Here is a 17,604-nt window from a genome sequence, read left to right as displayed (position 1 = left end):
CCTTACATGTGAAATTTTCAGTCTAGGCTCACACTGGCCTGTGGTACAGGCAGCACACTTAATCTTATCATCAGGGTTGCCAACTGCAGGATTCACTAAAAATGAACTTAACAGTCCTGAACAATAAAGAATCACATACTATACTCTAAATATATATATATATATATTTTCTTAATTAGCTTACTTAGCTAAATAATCAGTCCATGAGTGGAGCAGCAATAAAGATCAAAGAGATGGTGAATGAAAGTTACCCGGGCATAATACACCTGTCATTGAATAAATGTTAGCCTAATCCTGCTTGTGCCTGCTATGTTATGTTTGTGATATTTGCAATGCACAGAACAAGGTTCAAAGCAACACACTCTGCACTCCAGTACCACTTTTCTGCATTTGCCCTATCTCTCTCCTATTCTCTTGCGGTCTCCCTTGTTTTCTCTCTCTTCTTCGTCCCAGTTCTATCAGCACGGCCCGCTTCAGATCTTGTTTTCCCCTCTCTCTCAGCTGACTTGCTGGCACACCTTTCAAAGGACAAAGTCCCTGAGTGAGAAAACACAAGAAAACACATGCACGCACACACATGGGAACACAAGTGCATGCATGTAATCATATGCAAACACATGCATGCGCAATGGGATGCAGACACATCTTATACACACACACACACACACCAATACACAAGTGAATACACACACAAAGAGGCAAACCTGCATCCACACACAAGCACACACTTCCAAAGTCCTCCAGCGTCATGCCTTCCCAACCTACACTTGATAAACCCTTGTATGAGCCTGACAAAGCAGGAGAGGGCACTCAGCAGCCTTTGAACACTGGAGCAGGTTGCATAAGAAAGCTCAGTGTACCAGCAGACCGGATTCACACACTGAACTGTAGAGCACCCAGTGTACCCAGTACTGTGTGACACAGACAAAACTGTCAAGGAATTATATCCAGACTGGTTTGTAATTTGACTTCTAAGAGACTGTTGAGAAAGTATCCATTAGGATCATTAAAGGAAAAAAGTTCAATATTTTGGAAAATAGAATTATTTGCTCTCTTGCCAAGAGTTACTGTAGATGAGAAGATTGATACCACTCTCAAATCAAGTTGTCAGGATGGCTGGAATGGACTGGGGGGTACTGCGTGATTTGGATTTCTAAAATAATTCACATTCCATTTCATCATACCATACAAAAGGGAAACAAATGTATCAGCATCATGTGGTACTGCTTCCGCTGGACAATAATAGATTATTGTTGCTTAAGTAAATGTCAAAATCAAGGAAACCCCAATGTGAATGAATTCCTCAGTGTAGTGCGGGTTACACTGACATAGCATGACCAAGTCCCCTTAAAAAGGTGAAGTTATTACTAAGAGATTAAGGAGCAAAAGCCTCTGGCCAGCAGTTATTCTATGTTCTGACTCGGTACTTTACATGTTAAACATCAGTTTCATATGATACTTTTGAAACACCAAAGAACATTTATATTTATATTATTTTAAAGCATTTTAATAGTCACATTTTACTGGAAGCATCCATACAATATGTTGGGATAGACTACAGGCCCATATGACCCTGAAGAGGATTATGTGGGAAGAGAAACTGAATGGATGAATGACAATATCTTTGAGATTAAAAAACGCAGAGTGTCAGCTATAATTTGAGGGTATTATCAGCCATATCAGGTGAACAGTTCATTGGGTGAGCAGATCTGCGACACTGGCATCCTCAAGTCTGAGTGTTAAAAGCATTTGGACGTGTTTAATTTTTTTTAATAGGAAGTTGTCCCTCTGAGGTCAAAATCTTGCTTTTTTATGTATTGTATGCACACTGCTGTCTAAAGTCTTCAACACCTTAACCACTATAAGCTCTTCAAATTGTAGTTACAGTATCTCTGCGTTTCAGTGTTCAGTCTTGTACATCCATCTACAGTATATACAGTGAGTACAGAGCTACCGAAAGAACTATAAGTATGTGAACGGAGGGTTTTATAAACCCTCAACATATCTCATATCGAAAAAAAGGCCACATTTAAGCCTCATCTGCACACAACTCAGGTGTGTAGGAGCCCATGACAACACTGGGACACAATGAACACAGTCTACTCAGTTCTGTGAAAAATATGACGACAATTAAAACTTCTCTCTTGTCTCTACAAGACTGAGCCCTCTCAGGATCACCTATTCCCACCAATCCCCTCTTCACCACATGAGACTACACTGTTTAAGTCAAACAGTAGTGTGCATGATTGCTTTCTTCCCAACATTTCTACAAAAGTAGAGCTTTAAGCAATGCATATTTGATTGCAACAAACTGTGAATCCAAAGAATGCCATGTGGTAGAGCAAAATCATGTCTGTATTCAATTTGTTTACATTTGATAGAATTTAAGACTTTTCATCAAGAAAAATCCACATTCTTCAATCATGGTCATGATGACTTTTGCAAGGAATGGCCAAACCTGTTAGTTTACAATCTTTACACTTAGTTAAAACAGTCTAAAGGCAATCTGTAAAACACCAAAGAACATTTATATTTCTATTATTTTAAAGCATTTTAATAGTCATGTTTTACTGGAAGCATCCTGGCCACCATACAGATTACTCAGGACTAAGTTCCTACTGTCTACATCCATAAGGAATGAATGGAGAAGTTGTTGAAGTTCAAAGCAGCAGTTTCCATCCCTGAAGAGGAAACCAGAGTGCTCTGTTTGTCATTGATGTCATCGCCAGCAAACCACACTTCAAACTGGTAATAAGGCAGCAGGGGTATTCACTCCAAAATACAGAGGGCCTTATTTGTTCAAGCCACACACCCCGCGTGTGCCTCCATGCTTCTACTGATGCTGTGCGCTAATGGTTCCCACATCAGACTCTCTCAGTGGCCTCAGTCACATATGACTACCATGCCTCGCCATCTCCATCTCCGTCCACCTCACCTCACCTCCAACGAGCCTGGTCAATTAGTGCATAGCAGCAAGAGCGCAAAGCAGGCTTCTGAAGGGGCCTTCCAATGGGGCATGTAAAAAGACCGGCTGGGGAAGCAGAGCTATATTTACTGAAAAGCACATTTGGGATGCCCTGATAGTAATCTGACTTTAATTTAACTGGTAAAATTGGGATGTGAGTATATGCATGTGTGCTCATATGTGTGTATAAAGCTGGGGGTTTGTGGGAGCCCTGCACTGCGTAATTGAGACCGTATTTTCAAACAGCCCAGACCAGATCTTGACTCAATCACGTCTAGCTCCATGAATGGGGTAGACCAGAGTCTACATCATTGTTTGACAACGTGTATGCTGCAGATTGATTTTCTGGTTCTAGTGGAAGGGGGCAAACGGATGTGAAAGGGAGGTACAAGATTATTCTTTACGAGGAAGGAAGTACAGAAAAGCGTAGCATTTGGACCATGTGCTGCACTCTACATTGAGATTTTTCTTTTCCTTTTGAGGATGGAATACTTGATGAATCACAAAATAAACTTCATATACATCTAGAGTTTCATTTTAAATAAGTATGTCTGTTATACTTATTTAACTGTTTTTCAAACCTTTCTGTAATTTTTCTAACTGTCCTTACAAGATCGCTGTATGTTAGTTATGTTATTGTCTAGTTTTATATTAAAATACTGTGTAATAAGCACATGAATTTCAAAAATGGTTAAGGATACCACACCAGTAAATGTACAGCAGAGGTGGTGAGCATTATAATCCCTGCCAGCGGGAGGACAGAAAGAGCTAGGAGGTGTGTGAGTGAGGCAGAAAGAGTAATCTGGTAAAGCCGGGACAGCCGTCTGCTGGGTCCCCTCATCTCCTATAGGAAAAAAGCAACTAATCATACTGAGCACAGTGAAACCGCTAATAACTTATAACTTTTTATGATTATTTAGTGTTAATCTGAAACAGCCGCTCAGTTTCTTTGTTATGCTCTGGCTTGACATGCATTTTCTTTCCTATGGTGCACTTGCAAAATGACATGATTACCTTCTCTGTCTTTCTGGCTTTACTTGAAAAACAAAGGCCATTCCTGTTTAGTTAGCATTTTGTTGGCTGAGCTTTACAAGACAACCTCTTAAACAGCATGAGAAAGAGCTATGAAAACCGCTATGATCAACATTTATTGCTGAAAGACAGTACCGCTGCAAACTGGATATTCCAGGAGTATCCATGTTAACACCAATCAATCACTGAGCATATCCAGGAATAAATGGGTAAAATTGATGGATACATCTAAAATGAAAATAACGCTCTTCTAAAGATGTGTCTACATGGTGCTATGTATATGTAAAGTTACTGTATATTTGACTTTTCTTATTCTTACATTTCTATATTACTTAATATATAATAAATGAGTAATTTGAAGTTGAAATATTTTGCTACCTGAACCTCAAATGGATGGGTCTGATTATTTGATTCTTTGAAACTGGATGATTCTTTTACATATTAATGGAATAAGTAATTAAGCTTTACTGGATTATTCTGTATGTGTTCTGATCTCTTTCAAAACCAAAAAATCAGATTATACATTTTACTCATAGAGACTTATACTTGACTTACTCACATACAGTGAAATATGTGGGTGTACAGCTATAAAAAGTGGATATTACTGACTGATGCACCAGTGTAAACCATGCAGTTAAGAAAACAATACAGTTTCTAATGTAAACTGAGACATGAAAACCCCCAGCTAAGAAGGTTAAGTGGAAATCTTAAGATCGAGACAAAGAGTCTACAGCCATGCTAGTGGCTCTGTGAGACTGTACTAAGGAACAACAGTGCTTTGAGCTTCATGCTAACATGCTCACGATGACAATGCTAACATGCTGATGCTGACCAGGTAAAGTAATGTTTACCATAATGACACTCAATGAAATGTTAAGGGATCACCAACGTGATTACAATTCATCCTGAGAAGGACATGAATGTATGTACCAAATTTCATCGTAATCTCTTTGCCTCAAGGGCTTTCCGATCTGTACAGTAATACAACAACTATACAGCTATCCTACCCATCTAATACTTGTGGACATATTTCACTCAAAACCACAAATGTCAGTCTTCATGGTCTGGGAACAACATATGTCTGTACAAAATTTTGTGTCAATCTATTTAGTGGATGTTGAAATATTTAACAGGATAAGTGAAAACTTTGACCTCTTGGTGGCACTAGAGAAAAAGTCAGAGGATCATCAAAGCCATTAGGATTCATTCTTTGTGCACCATGAACATCTGTACAAAATTGCAGGGCAATCCTTCAAATAGTTGTTGAGATACTTCAGTCTGGACCAAAGGTGGTGGACTGTCTGACTGACCAACCAAAAGACAGACATTGTGGAAGTGGAAGTGGAAGTGGAAGTGGAAGTCAGCCAAGTGCTTTATTTTTGGCGTAGATCTGGATCAATGTGCAAATTCAAGATCTTTTAAAAAGGATTTCTTCACATTACATGATTTTTGAACATTTTTTGATATTTCTTCTCATGATCTACTGTAATTGGTTGAAAACAATCTGGCAAATGTTTCAAATACTAGTCTGTGTGCATTCCTATGTATATCTGGATCCAAAAACATTACATTTTCAAAACATTTTCTATAATTGTTATACATTTAGGAGATTGTTCAGTCTTGGCACAATGACAGTATACACACTCTCTCTCTTTCAGTAATTTCTAGTTGCATCTGTTTTTGTTTTGTTTTGTTTCTTTTCTGATGCCATTGCCACAGCAGAGCAATGTTGGGTTTTTAAAGGAAGTGAAGTACTTAACAGCTCGCATTTTCCAGTGAGTTACTGGAATGTCTGATGCAAGCACAAAATTAATAGGGTGCAACAATGAAAATATGTCTTTATTTTATTTTATATCTTTATCAACTTGCTGTTGATATATTATATTAGCTGAACTGACAGCAATGTTAGCATGTTGTACTTTAATGTCACCAGATTTAGTGCAAATAAAAAGTACTTTTTCCATTGTCTTCTTATTACTTACAACTTATCTACCATCTGATGTCAAACACATGATCAAAACCAACAAACAACATGGTTTGAGTTTCACATCTTTAGGGATCATCCCACACTAGCTGGGAAACTGAATGTGCGTGGGTGGGTGTTTCGTACTTCCAGTTTAACTGCTATACTACCTGTAGGCCTTGGAGTTTTTGTTCCCTCCTGTCTTTGATCTCAGCTCCATTGTGGTAGAATGATTGACCTCAGTGAGACCCGATAAAACATTCCCCACCTACAATTATTCTTGCAATTCATATGAAGAGCATCTTTTTCACAACAGGATGATCTTGAGAGTCACATAAAGACTCCATTAAATCCAGGCAATGTATCAAATTTCGGCTGCTGGGTTAGAAATTGCAATTCTCTTTGCACTGCAGGAATGCACAACAGATGCAAGTACTCAGCAGGATAATGTATACAATATGAAACCAAAAGAAACAAACTTATTATACAAACCTGGTTACCGGTTTTACGGGAAGTTGAATAAAAATTGAAAACAAAAAAAAACAAAACAGCTGTAACAAACATAAGATGTGAATGAATGTATGAATGTGTGCAGCGCATGAATACATGACCTAAGGTTTTCATAATGTCAAGCAACATATGAAAACAGTTTTCTCCACCGTGACGTAAGATTATTATACGACAAAATACCATAACATCCTGAATGTGCGGTATACTTTTTTCCTTACTCAAGACGTGGGTAGCTGTACTGAAGGGGGTGCAGATCAAACGCGACGGCCTGGGGCAGATTATATCCAATTCCACTTTGTTACCGAGGCCTGCATTTATTTTCTGACATTTACCATACAGTAAAGTCAGACATAGCCCTTGTGGAGGCCCCTCAATCTGAGTCTCCTAAACCTATCAGCGGACGAAGAAAGGAAAGGGGCGACTCTAGACTGCAAGAAAGAGCCCAAGAGCATCTGACTTCCATTGCCGAACTCAGCTTGTGTGTTTCACTTAGCCACTGGTATTTTGAGGAGATGCACGGCACCGTTACCAGAGCCCCACACTCAAACACACATGATGTCATTGAGGTTCTATCATTACAGGCTGTAGATGATGCTGTGTTGGGCCGGGTTAGTTCCCACGCTTGTTTTTGCAAACTTCATGTTGGGAGCAATAACGCAAACAGGCTTCCGACTGACACTTAAGTTGCGAGAAAGAGAAACGAGAAATCCAGAGGGGGAGATTCAGACAGAGACAGAGAAAAAGTGAACCTCAACACAAGACTTCCTGATTTTTTTTCCCTTATTCCTCTTGTGTTATAATACATTTTGCAGCATATGTCTGATAGCTTTTTCGGTCCTCTAAGGAGTTTCAAAGGCAAACAGAGAAAAATGAACAAGTTCCTGAAGCTCCGGCTGAACAAGTGAATTCTTTGGTGACAACACACACTTCCTTTCACTTCAATATTTTGCTGCTGTAATTGTAGTGACGTTCATATATATTTTGTACATTCTGACACAAATGACCAATTATAAACTGCCTGTATATGTAATATTTACCATGATCACAATATATAAGACACATTATGAGCACAGTTGTGTCTTTTTCCCACTAGCTATTACACATTAACAGTATAAGTAGGTGTTAACTTACAGATAAGCTGAACTGTACTCCACCACATTCATAATGTGGACAAGCTTTCTTGAAACATCTGAGCACTTGGAATGAATTCTTCACTTAAGATAAGGAGTACAGGTAATCTGGTCCAAATAGGCCATCTGCTGTTCCCACAGCCAACAACAGAGGCTAATAACTTGCTGCATCCAATCAGATTGTACCAGAGTCAGCCGAGATAAAGGGAAAGCAATAAAATGAAACAATCTGGTGCTTTGACACTACAAGCAAGAGAGCTTGCTACTTTGCTGCTGGGCTGGGGGCAGGAATGTGCTCTTTGAACCAGCTTTATTTAACAGCGGAGCAGCATGCGCACAGCACGCATTGAGTCTCCGAGCTGGCCCAGGGACCGTTTGCTCCTGGCGTGGGCACGTCAGACGCAGGGCCACCAGGTCAGGGAGCTGGCATCCTCACCCCTGGCACAAGTTGCTCCCCTCGGGGGCGTAGGGGCTGACACCGGGCTCATGGGGAGCACCAGACAGACAGGGGCCTACCAAACAGCTTGTGACCATAACCAACAGTGGCAGAGAACAATGAATGCAATTATATACAAGAACACAGTCCAAGTCTCTTTTAGTCTCTCCCTATTACGCCTGTTTACTCTCACTCTCCTTTCACGGGGCAGCATGGAGGGGCTGTGACCCTGTCGGTACAGTCGTCAGCAGGACTTTTTCATGGTGCCCAGGGCTACCCTGTTATTCATGCTCTATTGCCATCAGACCTGATCAGTGTCCAGCTACAGCCTCTTTCCTACCAAGTGCACATTTTGACGAAAGGTCAAGGGAGACACATCAAACGGAGTTGAGCAGGTCAGATGTGTAAAACTGCGTAAAAATGAATAGGGTTTTCTTTAGGTACAGTGTTGAGGTAATGTGGAAAAGATCCGCCAAGGGTTCAAACAATAATACAGTGGTGAATCATTACTTTCATGCACCATTAGGAAGGAATTTCTCTTTCTATTGGTTTTAACTGCTGAGAACCTGGTACAGACCAACAAGTTTCTGTCAGCACATGGCTGTGAGTGGTAGGGAGGAGCTGAAATCTGAGTGGGCAGGAAAGTGTGCCTGAGTACAAATACTATATATTCAGCCTCATAAAATGAAATAATAAAATTTATTGTAATACTTTTATAGTATTATATATTTTTAACACACAGTAAACAAACGAGCAGTGTCATTGATTCCTGCACTAGCAGAAAAGAAGAAATTTCTTCTCCATCAACACCCTTCAAAGGTCAAACCAATAAATTTCCATAGTCAGAAGCTGCTGCTGTCTCTTCAACGGTATTTTTCCCAACATCTGCAGACTCCCACTGTTTTAAAAAGTCTTCTAAAATCAGCTTACAGAGACATCCTGCTGATTTGACTTCTATCTTTACAAATAATGTCTATTTTCTCCTCTCTTGACTTATATCACTGCTATTTCTTCAAATACACACACACACACACACACACACAGATGTGTGTGTGTATATATATATATATATATATATATATATATATATATATATATATATATATATATATATATATATATATATATATATAGATATTCATATTACTGTACATGTATTGTGGAGCAGGCAGTTTATCTTTATGATTATAGATGTATACAGTGCGTGTTTGAGATTTCATCAGGCTTTTGAGTCTCTTAAACAATCTGCTTATACTACATGATGAGCCAAAATTAAGCTGCATGGAAACCAGAAATGTCTGATGCTCTTTTTCAAGTTCATTAACTTTTAATGGTTCTCGTTAAGTGAGAAGTGAGAATGTCCTCTGTTGTTTTGTATTTTCGTGTATTTCATGGCTAGTAATGGTAAGAATAAAGATTATAATTCCACTGGTATTTACTCACTTACAGACGACAGGCTGGCATGAATCCAAGTGTATCCTAAAATCTTCAACATGCATTACATAACATAGTAGAATATAATGTATCGTTTATCAGATCGGAGAGGAAGCACACCTCACCTGCTGTAATGACTTTATTGTGACTGAGACCCCAGTGGAACAAGACAGCTTCCCCATCCCCTCCTCACTGAACCAACTCCAGCTGAGCTAACAACACACACTCAATGTGGAAGCTACAGAGGAATAATAGCACCCAAGACTATACAGTGAGTGTACATACCCACTATACATGTAAACACAAAAGCATACATGTGCTCTCTTTCATACTCGCATACAGTAGATGTACAGTGAGTTCCATTTTTCTTTTCCCCTGTGGCTCTTGGCTGTGGCCCTTTAGGAGTGTCCAGATGAAGAGAGTGTGGAGTGTGGCAGAGGGTCCTTCCATAAACAATAAACAACAGTTATCTTGTGTGCGGCCGTCTGTGTCAAGTGGCACACAAAGCCAAGCCCAGCATCTGAGAGGCGTCTGCTCCTCTTTCCGCCTTTGGTCTTGTCTCTTTCAATGGCTTATAAAAGTGTGGATGTGTGTGTACGCCCAAGGGTGTGTGTCTGTGTTCACAGCACAGCACAGCACAGCACAGGGCTCCTCTGTATTGTGTTCTGAAGCTGGCTGGAAGTAAAAAGGCAGAATTAAGAGTGGCGGGGGCAAGAGAAAGGGGCTGCCAGCCCACTGCAGAACTGCGGGGAGCTCCCCCAGATCCCAGCTGCCCGGGACTGGCTGAGAGCGTCAGGCGAGTGCCAGGCTTCCTTGGCCCTCATGGAGGTGGGCCAGAGAGAGTGGGAGGAGTGGGAGGTACACGTCAGAAAAAATGCCAAAAATAATGTCTGGGCCTATATAAAGACGGCCTTTGGAGACACACACTGCAGTTTTGTTGGCAGGTGGGTAACATCACAGGGGCAAATTTGTTCCGATTTTTCTTTTTTACAGAGAACAACAGTTTTTTAAACAATAATTGGTTACATAAGGTGTTCATATGTAATAAAGCACTGGGACATAGAACCAAAGAAGTAGCCCAAAGAAATGGTCCTCCAGTATTGGTGGCCTGAATGCCTCCTTCTCCGCAGGGGCTGACAACACAGTGGAAAACAAATCTGGAACTGTTTAATGCATTATTTGTGTAACAATCAAGGAAGCAAGTTTATTTTGCAGATAATTATAGCTTTTGTTGCGTCGATGGCCAAGATAAGCCAGAGTTCCGAACCATTAACTGGTTGTGCTTTTTCTGGCAAACACCAGCACTGAGTTAGTAATGTAGAATGCATTGTAAGAGCCCTGGCAGCAAGAAGACCCTGACATTATGGGGTAGGTCTCCTTCCACAACGCTAATCAATCAATCAATAAAGGCTTTGAATGAAATGATTGAATTTTTCTACATAACACTTGCTAGTTCTTAAATTTAACATCAGATACTTATCAACACAACAGTTCCCACCCTCCTATCTCTTGATCCGCTTACATCAAATAACATGACTCAATGAAAAATTGAGGCCATTAACTATACAATATTCAAACCATATGTAAAGCCAATTTCTGATCCGACTCCCACCACACACCGAAGGGAGTATTGCTATATAACAGTCCGAAGTGGAATGTGGGCCCTGAGAGTTGGGGCTCTACTGTAAGCAGTAATAATTACAGCTCAGGCTAGAGCCAGTGGAAATCCCCTGGTTGGTCTAGACACTTTTGCCCTCTGAGCTGACCCAGGAACCAGCCAGGGCGCTAATCATGGCACTTGGCAGACAGCAGCATTTTTCCATAGGTCCTCAGAGAAAGCCCTTCCTCTACAGAGGCAGGTAATCACAACAAGAGCACATCCCGCCAATGAATGCACGCATGCTTTGTCCACTCCAGGAGGAGTTGGGAGACTATTTCTGTGCCTCTGACAGAAACAAATGACCCCTGTGTCACCCTGCCTGTTGGCCTGACTGCCTGCTAGGGAGCTAATGTGGGTGGTGTTCGTCATTGTGCGATCCCACCCTGGGGCCAGTGACAGGAAGTGAGCTCCTTTATGACAAGGGAGAAACCCATTTACATCTACAGGCTGTTTGTGCAACAACACTATATTAGGGTGGTGGGAAACTCAATATTGAGGTGTTGAAATTTCAGAAACAGGATTGCATGTGGCATCATTGGCATTTTAGACCCTCTGAGTCAACAGTCTAAAATGAATGGTGCATGTAGGAAAAGAAAGATATACTGCGTATTTAGGCTTCTGTTGGTCTCCATTCCCTTAATACTTTCAGTTTCCTGCAACTCCAACCATCAGGGTCCCAGGTTTGCTTCCCGTGTCAAAGTCCTGACGTATGCCGCTTGTGTTTTCCATAGCTGAACCTTTTCCTTTGGACACCTGGCCTTTATTTTTCATATCCAGAGGGGGCCATTTGGATGTATTTCATCACAACTGCTGACACGCTGTTCTCTCTAACACCTTTTTACGGCTACTGTAGCTACACTGGGAACTGACTGACGAGGATGTCAGGGATGCTTTTGTTGGACATATTGTTCCGTTACTGTGAGGACATTGAGTGTGAAAACATCCTATATAACAAAAATACATATCTATTCCAGCGATGAAATAAATGCACAGTCCTCTGTTGTAGTACACATTTTATGGTCTAAAGAGGTGATATAGTGTTTGGTATTTGGTTTGTAAAAACTGATGAATGAATTAGAATAAAATACAGAAATATACAGTAGCTGTTACGGCTTCTCTGTTTCTCCATTCTTAAGTGGAAATGCTAAGGCAGCAGTTCTATAGTCAAAACTATAACAAAACCTTAGTTTACTTTTACATGATAAATCTGCACCACATTGATTAATTGTCATTTTTTCCCATTTAATTATTTCATTACAGTTGGACCCTATAGGTGAAGATGTTAGCACAGCGACACATAAGTTGTTTATTTCTCAATGAGGAGCTGAAACATTGGTTGATTTTACACCAACTGCCAACAGTTCCCACAGTCTAAACAGGAGGTCCTAATTTCAGTGGCCACCAAATAGTTCAGTGATATAAATGTGGAAGACTTAGCGACAGATCTCATGCCAGACCACTTTTCCTCTTCTCCACAACTCTGAGTGATCTCAGTGATAAATGTACTTGAGCACAAGGGAAAAAAAACTCATTTCCTCTAAGGCTGAACACCAGAGACAAATGCAGAGCAGGTACAAAGCCCAGGTGTGGTCTAACTGCATATTGTTTCTCTCTGTTTTTCACATACACAGATAAACATAAATACATATGATCTATTGGAGGTACCACATCTACATACAGCTTTTAACTTTAACTAAGCATGGACAACATGAGGCCATTCAACAACCACAAAAGGAGCTGCTCAGTGGCAGGACATGACGCCAGTTTACAATCTCATGCCATGCAACCAACACTTGTCTTGGTAAATTAAAAGAATACTGAAAGTAAGACTTACATTAAAAGCGTGGACAGCTCTCATGTGGGCTCAGAGGTTCGCTGGTCATTTAAGCCATGTTTATGATGTCACTCAGGTGTGCCACGGGAGAGCTTGACCCAAGCTTGAGGTCTTGTAAGCCCATTACTGTGTGTGTGCTGCAGGCCTTCTGATGCTGTTTCTTTCTGCTTTGAATTGTATCATTCCTCTTGTCTTCATAAATACCTTCTGAGTGGGGTTTGACTTTAACATCTGGATGACTGTCTGTGATAAAAGAATATAGAGAGCAAATTCAGAATACAGGCATTGTGTGGGGGAAATCAAGATACAAAGTATTTTTTCTGGTCATTTTTTCCCATTTTAATGTCTGTGTGTCTGTCATCTGAGCCTGGGCATGCTTGTGAGAGTGTAAGTGCCTCTGTGTACATCCTTCTCTTTCCCCCTGTGGACTCCTGATGCCCACAGTGATCGAGTGCCTCTTAGCCAGACCCACCAGGCCTAGCCCACCCTGGCACTGGCACTGGCACAGCCAAGCTGACAATTATTATCTACCTCACTGCCCTTGCTAGCAAGCTGACGGGATGGGCAGCATTTGTCTGGCTGGAGTAAACAGTATCTGTCTGCCTGTGTAGGGTCAATGAGTGCATCTTCATCCCCCCTTCCCAATATCAGACTAAAAAAAGTTGGATTTATAAGTCTAATGAAACCCAAAAACAATGATTGGTGTCACTGCAGTGCTTGTCTAAGAAATTATAACTTTCTTTCTTCTTTCTATGTTCAGAAATAAACAAAACAATCAATAGACAGCTTTCTTGTCTTAGACAAAGACTGAAATCTACACAATGTGGCAAAAGTGTGTTTGCAGGAAACCCCACTGTAACTGACAAGGGCTGTGGCGTGAGTCATACTGGGATCTTCTGATTATTTGGTCTCCTCCAAATCCTCCTCCACCTTTCCCCTCATTACTGACTGGTGTTCATTCACCAGAATCCCTCACAGCCACCACCATTCTTGTCATCCATGGCAGCAAGCAGAAAGTCTTTGTGACTCACCAGTAAGTTATGATAAACCTGCAGGGATTTAGTTGTTACCTCCTGAAATTAACTACTAGCACTTTCAATTCGACAAGCTCTGGCAACATTGTATACCTTTATGACTCAACCACAAGTGACAAACGGAGCTGGGTTTGGCAGAGCCAAAAGTTCTTACTTCAAAATAAATGTCTAAACTCTGACTTTATACAAGGCCTGTCACCAAAGACAAGCCAGCAGCTTTTTAGGACCTTTGTGACTCAGAGAGAACGTGGTGCTGAGGTAGGGCAAGAGCAGGCAGTAGAGAGCACCATAAAGAACAATAAAATGCAGATAATGACAGATATGGCCTGTGACACAGATGGGCCAGGACTGTTTTAGATAGACACCCTCCACACCAGTCTGAAATTGCAGAGTTGAAGAGTGCTCTGTTGAGGGAAACATGGCTGGAGCTGAATGATCAAAGAGAGAAGACGTATGGACCTACATTATAGCCTACAGATGGTGCAAACTAGTGTTTTGGTGTGGTGATGCAGACGACTGTGTACAATAATTCATACTCTCAGTCACATGTGGAAATGGTCTTTTAAAATCTATTTATGAAGGATCTTCCATGTCTTTTGTCATGTAACCAACAGCTATCTCCATCCACTGGTACTTAACACTTTGGCCCAAACTATTAATAACTAAACAACTGACCTACACTTCACTCCTAAACTGGGAATGATCAAACATTTATGAGTTAAAAATAAACACATTAGCTGCATGTCTTTGAGGTTTGGGACTGTAGAGGAGGAGTGGGTGGCCCAGCCCTGACCCCTATTCATCTCAATAAGATAAAGGCACTGCCTCCCACAAACATGGGACATGTAGCAAATAGCAGTAGCAAGACTGGTTTGGTGACCAACTATCTATCCACCCATATATATGTGCATACATCCACCTTAAAAATGAATCATGGATAAGTAAACTGATGGAAAGGATCAGAAAGAAAGAAAGATGAAGAAATGTGTTTAAATACTTCTGATGCACACCTGCTTTTCCTGCTCCTCACATCCTCGACACACCAGACCACTCTCTCTCTGTCCTATAACCACATATTTGCTATCTAGGGTTAGGGATAGGGTTAGTTGTTACTGTTTATAGACACAGTAAAAAAGATTGTCAATTCCATAATATTCTATGTTTGGTAATGTTGTCTTTTAGGGCTTGACATATTCTCATCCCTGTACTACAACCCTATGACCAACACCACCAAACAATGATACAGGAGGTAAGTCCTTCTACTTTGCTATTGATATGGATGTAGATTATCACTGTAAAGGGGATATGTTAAGTCAAGCTTTCAATTCACAGTCTTCTCTACCCCTCCCTCTTAACCCTGTTTTAATGCACAATTGATGGGCAACTGACGAACTGATACAATTGAGATGTGCATCTTTTAGTATAATGCAGACAGTTGATGCTTCATCTGTCTGCTCAGTAGTACAGCTTTGGGGCAGGAAAAGCCTTGTCAGATTTCAATAGTGCATCACTGGATCAAAATGTGAAAATTAAGAGATAACAGACACGTTTCTGATGTACCAAAAACTTCTTTTGAAATAGTTCATTCAGCTAGAATCACACTATGTCAACCAGAAACTATGTTGAAAACATGACTACACAAACATCATCTGGCTCCACAAATATCTACAATTCATGGAGATGCGACACCCATGATAACCCTTCCTGTCTCCATCTACAATCTTTAAGAGCCGAAACATCAAAGCTTGGAACAGTGCCGCATTCTCAAAGTCCAAATGACCACTTGTCTCAGCTTGGATGTGATCCTAGAAGTTTTTGACATCAATGTCAATGAGACAGGCAGGCTCATTCAGACAAACTCTCTCCTTCCTGGCTCAGCACTCTTGTTCTCACAAGATCCAATACATTCATAACCAAACAGTGGTCAGCAGTACAAGAGGATCAAGGACATAAAAATCCTGTGAATCATAAGCAGTGCCAAAGGGTTTTCCATAATACTCAACACTGAATTACGACAAATCAATACAGTGCAGCTGGGAAGTATAATTCACAACTTTAGGCAACCATTGTTCTTGATGCACACCCCTATGAACTCAATATCCTGTAAACATATGAATGCAATTCTATTTGGCTCTGTTTTATTTTATTCTGCTGGATCCCTTGTGGATCCATTGCAGAATGCCTGCAGTACACTCCAACCATCCATTGCACAACATGTCAATTTATTTGAATAATACATAGGTAATTCTGGCTGCAACTAATGATTATTTTCAATATCCAATGACCTATCAATGTTTTTTCGATTAATTGATTATTGGTTTCAACCAGAAACTCTTGGAATATAGAGAAAAATGGCCATCATGAATTTGGAAAGTCCGCAATTAAATCTTTAAATTGCAAACCTGTTTGATTTACAAGTATGTAAAAGAGAGAAAAACAGAACATTGTCACATTTGTCAAGGTTGAACACACAAATATTTGGCTTTGCTTTTCCCAATATTTAAAATAATGTATTAATTTTCTGTTGATCAACAAACTGATCAATTATTTCAGGACTATAGATATATATCATAAAGCAAGTGTAAAATAGGAGTTTGACATCCTGTAAACCCTTAAACTTTGACACTTCTTATACACTTCTTCAACAGCAGGCATTTAGACTCGTTGAAGTGGGAAGTAGTACAGGTGTACTGTAACTAGTCACATTAACAACAGTTCCATCAAGTATCACCACTCGAACCAGTGAGAATGCACAATACCAGCGCCCTGGAACTGGCTCACCTGTGTTATCAATTAAACCTGTGCTTTTTCTGCTATAACAGGTCAGAAAGTCTGCTATGAAAAAAGTCTAGTTATCATTTGGCAAGGTAATCCAATTCCAAAATCCCCCAAAAAGTTTTAGCTCTCAACCATCGCCTTTTCAAGGCCATCAGCCTTCTATCTAGTCAGCATTTTGAAACCTATCATAAATGTGAAACCAGGAAAATCCATATTAGTCATGGGTCCACTAAGATGCTAACCCCCATTAATCAGTTATGTATTATCATTAGAAAATCAAAATAATTATAATAATAAATAAATAAATTAGTGGTTCCAGAACCCCCATACACAAACTTGCAAGATAATTCTGAGTGCTAGTTGGAGGAACCTCCTCCTCCACTGCACTCCTTTTCTGTGGTGTCCCCCAGGGGTCAATCTTAGGTCTGCTTTTGTATCCTACCCTTGTCTCAGTTTTGAGGCAGGGGTAGGATATAGAGCCACAAAGAAGGTTGTAGTGGGGGACAGAAATGTGTACTAAATATAGACTTGTGTATAGCTAAAATCAGATTATTAGGAACAAAAATGAACAAAATCTAAAATATCTGATTGTTGTTGCCTTATTTCTTTGACTTTTCTCAACTTCTACATTTTTACAATGCAGAACCTCTCTTCAAAGAGGTAGGGACATATTGCACCTATTTTTTCTCATCATTGGTTGTCTTTGAGATTTCTAATATCTTTCGAGATCACACAGCCAATTGTCAACTGTGGAACTCAGGCAAGCAAAATCATCATCTTCTTTTATCCCCACATTCTTTAATGATTGTTACCAACTTTAATTAATTT

General features: G+C 40.3%; 1 long non-coding RNA gene across 1 annotated transcript in view; it reads right to left on the bottom strand.

The window, feature by feature from the left end:
• The window catches only part of LOC121897022, a 111,632-nt gene that overhangs the window by 40,802 nt on the left and 53,226 nt on the right, over positions 1 to 17,604 (bottom strand). The window contains exon 2 of the long non-coding RNA XR_006096166.1: positions 12,965 to 13,207. This is a non-coding gene — a long non-coding RNA (uncharacterized LOC121897022). The remainder of the gene's footprint in view (positions 1 to 12,964; positions 13,208 to 17,604) is intronic.

Source organism: Thunnus maccoyii, chromosome 5, assembly GCF_910596095.1.
Source record: "Thunnus maccoyii chromosome 5, fThuMac1.1, whole genome shotgun sequence".
Lineage (NCBI taxonomy): Eukaryota > Metazoa > Chordata > Actinopteri > Scombriformes > Scombridae > Thunnus > Thunnus maccoyii.
Note: the sequence above shows the minus strand (reverse complement) of the source record. Positions and strands in the feature narration are given on the sequence as shown.